Here is an 11,596-nt window from a genome sequence, read left to right as displayed (position 1 = left end):
ATTTCTGCGCGGATCTGCGGTGCTGCGCCAATGAGATCCGTGGGATTCTGCAGATCTGTGCAGAACTGCGTACATCTGCACTACAAGAACACGACCAAGTTGTTGACGTCTGGACCGGAATCCGGATCCGTACACTACAGGTTTCCACCGGTATCCGCAGGTAAGCGCTACAATTAACATTTAATACTGCGAACTGGAAAGTCCCTTTATGAACAAATCGGTCAAATAAAGCAATAAAACACCTAAACACTGCAAAACAAAGTTGCACGATGAGTCACTTTTCTGAAGTTCAGTGTAAAGGGTTTGAGAAGCAGCCGAGACGCAGTTTCTAGCGGGTTTTGGCCTGAAATACAGACTTTACATCACAGTCAGCACCTCCTCCTACAGCAACAGACATTGATGATTATATTTTAATTCATTTTTCTTTTCTTTTCACAAAACAATGCTATTGCTTAATGTTCCTTAATGTACATTAGTTTGTATCCGCAGGTGATTTTGTTTCTTTGCCAGAAGAATAAACGTGCCAAAAGCATAGGTCTCTGTGGATAAATCAATATGCACGTTAATGTGAGCATGTTCATTAAAAATATGAACTAGTTTAAAGTGTTTTAAAACAAAAATAGGTCATCTGAAGATAAATCATACATGTGCTGTTTGTATAGACCCCCAGACTGAGATAACGAGAGCCTGGCAGACATCCCAAGCCTCCCGGACGTTCCGTGTTAATAGCGGCTCCCTGTCGCCCGCAAATTATATATAATATCCCTGTAATTGATTTGTTTAGAGCGAGAGAATTTGAATTCAGTAATTTGTAATGACAGAAACTAGATTTCATTAGATTAGCATTAGCACACGTTTATTCATATCTTAACAGTTGCACTAGTCAATTTAGGTATTTAGGTACCAAGAGAGAGTGAAGTTAATGCTTTGCTTGTTTCACAACTCTTGTAAAATGACTTTTTTCGTACAATAACCATTAGCCTACATTTACAACATATCTGAATACAAGACATAATTTATTGGATTTGTGTATGGTCTCAATGCACTTCATGTGGCAGATTAATACAATTAAAAAAAATGTCAAAACAGTGACTTTTTAACACTTCATGTTACATTTTACTCTGTGTCCTCTCTGTGCCCGGTGAAGCTGCTGGTTTGGGTGTGTACAGTACCATGTCAGATAAGAGTGTCTGTAGAACAAACAGGAGGGATTCTTCATAGATTTCGCTATTTTGTTCTCAACAGACTAGTCTCACTGCCACTCGGCTGTCCACATTTGTATTCCTCGCTTTGTGTCTTCATTTCAATTTTGTTCACTTGCATTGTGCATCCTACATAGATTCTGACATTGTTGGAAAAACAGGGAAAGACTTGGAACCTGAAGAAGACATGAGGTTATTAAAACAACACTTATTTGATTTGAAAAGGGCTACTGTACGTAATGTTTGTCTTTTTTGCTTATTTTATTTCTGAATAATTGTGTGTTTACAACTTCTACATCAATATGAGCTCTTAGTCCAGAGTACACTGGTCAATGTGAAGGGACAGTGCCATGTACTGGAAATGGGCAATGAGGGTGCTGCAGAGAGACTATGTATTGAAATAAATACGAATAACAGATTTAACACTTTTTATGAACAACTCCTGTGAATACACCAGTTGTGCAACTTTTGACCAGTGTACAGAAAAACCCACAAGACTGAATTGTCATGTTTCGGCTCTTTTATTACAAGTAACCTACAAACTGTTGAAAGAGGTGGGGTGAGGGTCTACTTGAAACAGTAATAGAGTAATTTGAGTAATTTGAAATCCCATATCACGACATTGTCTAAGCCAGGGGTCTGCAACCTTTTTTAACTTTGCTAGATCTAAGATGTCCCTCGAGCTACGGACGGGTGGGGGCAGGATGCTGATGGTATTTCCTTTTATGAGGAGCAGCTGCAAATGAAGCCATTCATGCAGCAGTCCCATATAAGAATCTTAAAAACCTAAGAAGTTCAAGCATGTTTATGCTGGCAGGACAAGAGATAACAATCACAGGCTGTCCTGTGTAAGTCTGCTTCTTTCTGCCTGACATCTCCAGTGTAATACCCATATCTGGTCAAGCATGAACAATTTTGAGGTCGACTGAGGTCTAATATCAGGGGTGCTGTATATGATGTCTTAGACCAAAACTGTTGAATTGAACTGGTTCTTATCAAAACCTGTTCTTCTGGGTTGAACCATTGCACAGTATAACAGAAAGGCAGTAACCTTGTATTACAAAGAAATGCAGGAAAAGCATAAGGATCTTCAGGCTGTGAATGCAATTGCTAGGTCTGTCTTAAACAAATGTCATTTACAGGTCAGTAAAATGCCTGTGCTACTGGTAACCCCTAATAATAATTAAATAAAACGTTCCCTAACAAAACTACAAACCCAACCAAACTTCACCATTTACAAAACTACAACAAGCATAGTGGAGCTTCTTGCCACCTTGGCAAGGAAGGACCGCCATGTTGACGGTGCTTTCTGCCAAGTAAATAAACTACAAGAAATGTGGTGAAACTTCCAGCCAAAATGGTGGTAGGTTTAAAGGTCATATAGGAAGGTGGGACTTCTGGATCAGTGGTCATCATGTCTTCCGGTAAATACTTGAGGCTGATTGGTTGTAAATTAAAAAAATATATGTGGTAATGACGTGGACCTGGCAAAATCAAATACTGCATGCTATGATTCAAATACTGCATGCTATGATTTATCCTTTCATTGGTTCTTCACAAATAAATATTGCCTGCTGGAGACAAAGTGCTAATCCTTATTGACTTTCAATGACTGAGCTTCACCAGCCGAAAACAATTAGTTTGAGCCTCAACAGCTATCATGATTCAGTACAAACAAAAAGAAAAGAGGAAAAGGGAGACAAACGGTAACATAGGGTAAACAATACATTTCAGATACTATGTTATATAACATGACTCTGAGGAGGAAATCTGTACTAGCAGATGACAAATAAATGATATTTGATTCTTGAAGTACCATTTTAAATATATTGTGAAAGAAAACAAAAACTCTTAAATGTTTGTCAATTAAAAAAATATTTTAAGGAAATATTTAAATGTAATTTGTTATTTGTTATTACAATCCAAGATGTAAGACCCCATATATTGTATACACTTGTGTAAATTGGAATTTGTAAAATGTATTATGCCTTGAACTGCACTGTATTTTTACACTTTGTATTGCGCTTATATTTTGTAAGTCGCCCTGGATAAAGGCGTCTGCTAAGAAATAAATAATAATAATATTTAATATACAGTATTCTGATATAGCAGATGTGGGTTGTATAAAGCAACTTAACTGATGTAGGTAGTGTAGTTTACTACAACATTATTGTTCCAAACTCGGTAAGCTTCAAATACAGCTCTAGGGAGACGCATTCATCAGTTTGTGATGTTTCTTAACTTTAGCTTCCATACTCCAAAAGCAAAACAAAGAAGACATTGATTTTGCAATATGTACAGTCTTGCTTTTGGATTTTCGTAGACGAGGTGAGGAGCAGGTCTACAGAGCCGAAAGGACCTGGGGCCACAGAGAGATCAGAGGGGTTAAGACAAGGATGGAAGAAAACCTGTGAGGTAGCACTTAAGCAGTGTTGCAAGGCAATTCTGTGATATTTTGTTTAAAGCTGGATATCTAATTGACAGAAACATTGAGGGTGTTAAATAAACATATATATTTAATCTGTATACCTAGATCGTAGTTGTAAACAGCTGGTTAGGATATATACAAAGATGCAATATATATATATATATTTTTTTAGCACAGTCCGACTTAGTGGACCTAATTGGTTCCTACCATTATGAGGTCAGTCAAGTTGATGATGTAGATACATTTGAGAGAGACACATTCTTTGCTTTACAGATTTAAACACAAGGTCATTCTTTGTTTGAATTTGAAGATTTATTTATTATTATCTTTGCCAGCTTGTTTATGTATATGTTATATTTCAAGGCCACGTTCACATCAAATACTTTTCCAAAAATAAGTGTAAAAGTTGAACACCGAAGATCTTGAAAATCCAATTAGAGATCGCCGAAATGAAATGAGTATTTTCAGAAATTCGCTCAGGTTTACTTAGAGGAACAAAAAGCAGAGCAAAAGACTTCTTTAAGACAAATGCATGCCTTTCTTGACATACTGTGAATTTTAGTTTAGTAAAAGCATACTTATTTAGTCCCTCTTTGAAACTGGGTAAACAAATGTATACAATGACAGCAGGTGTTTGCTGCAGGCAAAACTGCAAATACTCCTTTTTTGATGTCCGTTAAAATTTGACTGAGCCCTAAACCTCACTTAAATGAATTCAACAAAGTGCCACCCAATCCTTTTCTTTTTTCTTTTCACTCATTAGCAAGTTTGCTCCTGATAGTATAATTGCAGATACCTTTTAATGAAAACAAAGATGCTATAGCCACAGAATCAGATTGATGTGTAAAAGCAGTTAAACTGGTTTCTCCATCTCTGGCTTTTCGGTCTCCTGTTTGGATTAGTTGAGCATTTCCATCAGAGGGCCAGTGACATGCCCCAACACAATTTCTTTGCCAAATGTACCAAGTCAATTGGAAAAATACAACTGGATTTATTTTTTCTTTTCTCTCTGGGCTTTGCGATTCTCTCACTGTGGCATTCATCTGGATCTGAGTCAGCCATCCTGCTCTTTTTGCCTTTTTGGAGGTTTCAATTTTAAATTCAACAGAACTAGCCAAGTCCTATTGTCTCTGCACACAGATTATCCCAGTAAACAATCAACCTATCAGTAAACCAGATCAAGGTCATAACTTGCATACCTTGACATCTCCCATCATGCATACTACAACCCTCTACCTCTCGCAATATCCTCAACAATCACACTGTTTGTTTATCATACTTTGACATTAACTATTCCCTTATTGGGTCAGATGGGTATTCCTTGACTCTTGGTATCCTTAAAAGGATGACTGCATGAGATCCTCAGGTCACTATGCTTCTGGTAGCCAAACAAGCCAGAAAGGACAAACTTCTTGTAACTTTTTGAAAGTTATTTTCCAATTAATTAACCACAAATGTCTATTTTGCAAAGGGCCTAAAGATCTGGTCCTGATTCCAGTACATACCAAGCCCGAGGACACGGAGAACAAACTGGACGAGCTCTATGATGTATTTCAGACCATCTGAGACAACTAGGACACCAAAATACGTTTGTCACCAACTCCGTGACTCCAAAGATTACAGCTTTTACTGTCTCCGATTTTCATGTTTCATGTTTCTTAAGCCCTGGTGCTGGAGCACATTAATCCAGTAGGTTTGCAAGGTCACCTTTTAGTCTTTTATATCTTATTCTGATCTAGTGTTCGGTCAAATCAACCATCTTATCTCTTAATTATCAGATTCAGTTTCTTAGTTGGCCAAACTGTATATATATATATATATATATATATATATATATATATATATATATATATATATATTTATCACAATGTCATGATCCTGGCAGACTTCAGTGCAGGTGGGGCCAATATGAAAATGAGAGAGCTGTATCTGTATTGTTAAAAACTCTTCCTTGGCTGACCGGGGATGATGTGTACACCAAGGCAGGAAATTAACACACCTATGACAGGTAACTATTATAAAAACAATTTATACTCCAATTAAGCACATATGCTGTTTTGACTTGTAAGATGGAGGGAACTGGAGCTGCAGCCAAATACCTTCCAATGAAGTTGTAACTATAAAGACAAAGTAGAAAAAGGTTTTGGGCTTTAGTCTCTAATGCAAAAGAAAAAAAATAGTGTAAGAGTAGCATTATCTGCTTCAATTTAGACCCAAGAAAACCAAGGAAACTCATTACCCTCAGGTAGCACTACTCAATAGTTCACGGAGTTCATGAGTATATTTTATGGGTTTGTTCAAGTACATTAAGGTAAATTAAATGCTGTTCGGGATATTCCAGAATTTTGAGGGGATTAGGGGGTAGAAAATAATCTGCATAGGTTTTCACTGGCAGTTAGTGACCACTTCCTGGAAATGGAACTGAATTGAATAAAGAGAAACCTGAATGCCAAATTACGTTTGTATTTATAGTTTATTTTTGAAAGTCACTGAGCAAATGACAATGGTCATTTATTTGACATGGAAATTTAGCGTGGATGATGTACAAAAAGGCAAGTTATTTTATTCTCCAAAAACTGGTATAACTTTTTTATTATTTCATACAACAACAAAAAACAAACTGGTAATTTTGATTGGTCAAAATGGGCCCAAATGAAGAAACGGAGAGGGTACCTAATGCCCAGAGTTCTCCATACAAGACTCACACTCCAGACTCATTTCTTTCCAGACTTCTTGATTCCTCCACCAGCTGCAGAAAATAAATCATATATTGTCATTATTAGCTCAGGGAGACTGAGCACAAGAGAGAGAGGAGGTATGGAGTTCAAAAGGATTTCATGTACCCTGAACAAGTAAAAGATGGAATAGTAAATAGCAGGTAGGTGGCAATCAACTAGAGTAAACCTATTAAATATATAGTTAAATCATATTCCATGTTGTTGTTGAACACAAAATGTGATAATTACAAAAGAAAGAAAGCCTATATTAGGCCAAGTAATGATGCGCAGCCCATATAAGCTTTCAAACTATTTTCTAAGTCTCAACTTTTGTGTTCACCAACAGAAACCTGATCTCCTACTCCAGTCCTCAAAAGTCACATTCCTGGAAGTTTGTACATGTTCAGGTTATTCATAAAGAGTTTGAAAGTTTACTTTGCTAGTGCTCGTGCCCCTATGTCCCTTTCCTCTGAGCTATTAACTATGACTCCACAGCTCACAAATCCAGGATTTAGGACTTGTATTAAGTGCATGAGAAAATAATATACAGTTATGTAATTTTGAACATCTAATTTGTGCTATGTTTTGATCTGTAATTTTAGACTATTGCACTTCTTTAATGCACTTATGTTTTTTAAGTCACCCTGGATAAGGGTGTCTGCTAAGAAATACATAACTATGTGTAGCTGAACCTGGCATTCCCAAATGTACAGTGAGGGAAAAAAGTATTTGATCCCCTGCTGATTTTGTACGTTTGCCCACTGACAAAGAAATGATAAGTCTATAATTTTAATGGTAGGTGTATTTTAACAGTGAGAGACAGAATAACAACAAAAAAATCCAGAAAAATGCATTTCAAAAAAGTTATACATTGATTTGCATGTTAATGAGTGAAATAAGTATTTGACCCCTTCGACTTAGTACTTGGTGGCAAAACCCTTGTTGGCAATCACAGAGGTCAGACGTTTCTTGTAGTTGGCCACCAGGTTTGCATAATATAATAATATAATATAATAATATACAGTTATGTAATTTTGAACATCTAATTTGTGCTATGTTTTGATCTGTAATTTTAGACTATTGCACTTCTTTAATGCACTTATGTTTTGCTAGCCGCCCTGGATAAGGGTGTCTGCTAAGAAATACATAATAAATAACTGTGTAGCTGAACGTGGCATTCCCAAATGTATTTAATGCAACATCCTGTATAGCTCAGCACACTTGCTCTAACACACTTATTAAACTATTGATGCGGGACAGTGCCGTGTTAATATCCAATATATTCACGTCATTGTTGCAGCAAGATTGTGTAACCCATGTATGAATTTAAGCTTTGTGTATCGCTCCAGAGAGGCCAGCTGCAGTAGTTCTGTGTAGCTGATTTTTAGAAAAACATTTTCATCCAAGGCCATATAGAGAACAGAAGACAAAGGAGAAGTGTGTGATAAAATTTGGGGTACATCATCTAGTTTGCCCAGCAACCAAAGGGAGTCATCTTTGTATTTGCACTTATGTTGTAAGTCGCCCTGGATAAGGGCGTCTGCCAAGAAATACAAATAATAAATAATCTTGTATATGATAGCATGTTCTTTAGAAAAACTTTATCTGTGTCTTGCCGACTGACCATTTCCGGAGTACTTCGTTGTAGCTGAATAAACTATTTTGATATTATTTCATTTAAATCAGGTCCTGAGTATTCCTTGTTCGCCTATTTCCATCAGCTATGCTCCTGATTACTTATGTATTGTTAGCACTTCTATCATTTTACTGTGATTTCTCCTGTGCCTACCCCACCTTTTTGCACATACCTGGAACTTAACTGTATTATGTCTGCACTTGTTAGCTCATTTGTATGCTTATTGTATTGTGTATGGATTGTATTTACTGCACTTTGTAATGGTTTAAATGTTTGAGAAAACTAAGTCACCCTAGGTAAGGGCGTCTGCTAAGAAATCAATAAAATCAATCCTGCATTAATCCTTAAGGCTATGACAATATTTCAATGTTAAGTTTAGTTTAACTGCAGAGAGTAACATTTGACAACACGTTGCCATCTACTGGAGAAACGGTGCTAGGTGATAGTCTGAATAATGAACTGATTTCATGAATGCTGGTCTCTCTCTCTTAATATAATTAGTGTGCAGAGTGATGAGACATACCACGTGACGCAAGGAAAGGTTGGCCAAAGGGTTATGATACATTCATATTGGAAGGAATAGTTGCGGTTTTCAGTTTAAACAGGGGAATCCTATGACCACAAGTTCTAAGGAGTAGGTCATTTTTATGGAGATCAATTAATGGAGAGGTGGGAAAAAGAAAGAAAATGCGTCTGGTAGAGGTTTTATTCTTTCATGTTTATAGGTTACATTCATATATTCCATGTTTTGCAGTGTGTTGTCACTATATTAATCTGACACTTTCCCTGTTCTTGTCCTAATAAATTAGACAGGCTAATATCCTGAAAGGTGAAAGGTCACTTAGGACATCACTTATCATAAACTTATTATCCAGAATCCACAGTCACTTGCAGAGGAGTGAAGAGCAAAGCTAGGCAGGAGAACTTAACTTCCCAGAATCCACGGTCTTCGCTGTCTGGCTCCAATAGTTGGCAGTCGTGATGGTAACCAAGCTCAGGCTCTCCTGTATCCACACGGCAATTAACAACACTTGCATCTGCAGTTTTTGCTGTCTAGCTTCAGCCAAAGGATAGCAAAATGAATTAAGGTCAGTCTTAACCAGCAGCCAAGATCAGACTTTTCCCTCTCAGTACGGCAATTACCTACACTTTGAATCCACAGTCTTCACTGTCTGGCTCCAGCCAAGGGACAGCAACACAAACTAAGGTTCAGTCATAGCTGGCAGCCAGGGAGGATGTGTGTCACTCCCCCAGGAAGATTGATAGTTTTTCTTATCCTTGGATCACTTAAGTTATTAATGGACACCAAACGAGCACTTATGTTCTTGTGTTTTGGATCATTGTCCTGCTGCATAACCCAAGTATGCTTCAGCTTCTGATCATGGACTGATAACTGGACATTCTCCTTCAGAATTCATGGTTCCTTCTATGATGGCAAGTCTTTCAGGCCCTGAGGCAGCAAAACATCCCCACACCATTACACTACCACCACCATGTATGACTGTTGGTATGATGTTCTTATTGTGAAATGCTGTTTTTACTTTACGCTAGACATAATGGGACCCATATCTTCCAAAAAGTTCCACTTTCGACTCATCTGTCCACAGAACATTATCCCAAAAGTCTTGGGGGTCATCAATGTGTTTTTTTGCAAATGTGAGATGAGCACTAATGTTTCTATTAGTCAGCAGTGGTTTGCACCTTGCAATTCTCCCATGAATTCCATTTTTGCCCAGTCTCTTTCTTATTGTTGAATCATGAACACTGACCTTAGCTAAGGCTAGAGAGGCCTGCAGTTCTTTAGATGTTGTCCTGGGTGTTTTTGTGACTTCCTGGATGAGTCGTCAGCCGGCCACTCCTGGGAAGAATCACCACTGTTCCCAGTTTTCTCCATTTGGAGATTATGGCGGTCACTGTGGTTTGCTGGAGTCCCAGAGCCTTGGACATGGCTTTGTAACCCTTTCCAGACTGATATATCTCAACGACTTTTGTCTTGTCTTGTCTTGTCTTGTCTTGTCTTGTCTTGTCTTGTCTTGTCTTGTCTTGTCTTGTCTTGTCTTGTCTTGTCTTGTCTTGTCTTGTCTTGTCTTGTCTTGTCTTGTCGCATAGTGTGCTGTTTGTTGAGACCTTGTAGCCTACTTCACATTGATGGTAAGGTTCTATATAAGTCATGTTTAGATTCAACAGGGCTGGCAGTAATCAAGCCTGTGTGTGTCTGCTCTAATTGAAACCAATGACCATTTAAATTGATCAAATTGATTAAATTGGTTGATTGGGTAATGAAGGGGGCAATTACTTTTTCACACAGGGCCAGTTGGTGTTGGATAACTTTTTTCCTTAAATAAATAAAAATATCATTTAAAAACTGAATTTTGTATTTACTTGGGCTCTCTTTGTCTTATATTACATTTTGTATGGAGATCTGAAACCATTCAGTGTGACAAAAATGCTTCCCCTTGGTCAGATTATCCACTGACATGGTCTTAATTTCCACTGTTATGCAGATGACACCCAAATCTATATACACACCAGACCCACTTCTCAGCTCCCTCCACTGATAAACTGTCTCCAGGATATCAAACACTGGATGACATCTAACTTACTTAATCTAAACAACAATAAAACTGAGGTGATATTTGTGGCTCCCAAGGCCCTTCTTAAGAAAGTTGGTAATCTTGTGATGTCCATTGATGGCTGTTCTATCTGCTCATCATCAGAGGTCAGAAACCTTGGGGTCATCCTGTACCCCACTCTTTCGTTTGAGCCCTACAGCAAGTCCATCACTAAGTCTGCCTTTTTTCACCTCCGTAACAGTGTTACGACCACCTACACTCCTCAATATTACCAAAACAAGACTGCACCATGGGGGCAGGGCTTTCAGTAACGCCACCCCAAAACGTTGTAAATGTTGTTTTCATCAAATCAACCATTTAAAGATCTTTCTTATCTCTTAATTAACAGATTCAGTTGCTTAGTTGGCCAAACTGTACCCATATTGAGATCTCCTTCACAGATTGTAAATATTGTAAAAACTCTAGCACTGTGGGTCTTGTGGTAACCAATATTCTGATTCTATTTGATGTACTTTTATGCAAAATAATTAAGCAAATATTATTTCCACTTTTATTTCTTCAATTATTGAAGTACCTGAATTAAATATTTGTATCACAATGTCATGATCCTGGCAGACTTCGGTGCAGATAGGGCCTCCATGTCTCCAATAAGAAAATGAGATCCGTATCTGTAGTGATAAAAATCTTCCTTGGCTGACCATAGATGATGTCGACAGGACATGAACACACCTATGACAGGTAACTATTATAAAAACAAATTATACTTCAATTAAGCACTTATACTGTTTTAACTGAGGGAACTGGAGCTGCAAAACAAATACCTTTGTGTGAGAGTGTAAAAAAACCTGCTTCAGTTCAGACCTACAAGCACAAGAGAAGCCCGAAAGCAAGAGAGATCGGCTCAACCAAAGCCCGTGATGAGGTAACGCTCTCGTAGGGGAGGCTGAGAACGTGAGGGAACAGCAAGACAGATGTCAGCAAGCTTTATAATTGTATTCTGACAAAAAACTTGTCAGGTAATCAAACATAAGACTGAAAAT

The sequence above is a fragment of the Amia ocellicauda genome, chromosome 3 (assembly GCF_036373705.1).
Source record: "Amia ocellicauda isolate fAmiCal2 chromosome 3, fAmiCal2.hap1, whole genome shotgun sequence".
NCBI lineage: Eukaryota > Metazoa > Chordata > Actinopteri > Amiiformes > Amiidae > Amia > Amia ocellicauda.
The sequence above is the reverse complement of the archived record's forward strand: the minus strand, read 5'-3'. Positions refer to the sequence as shown.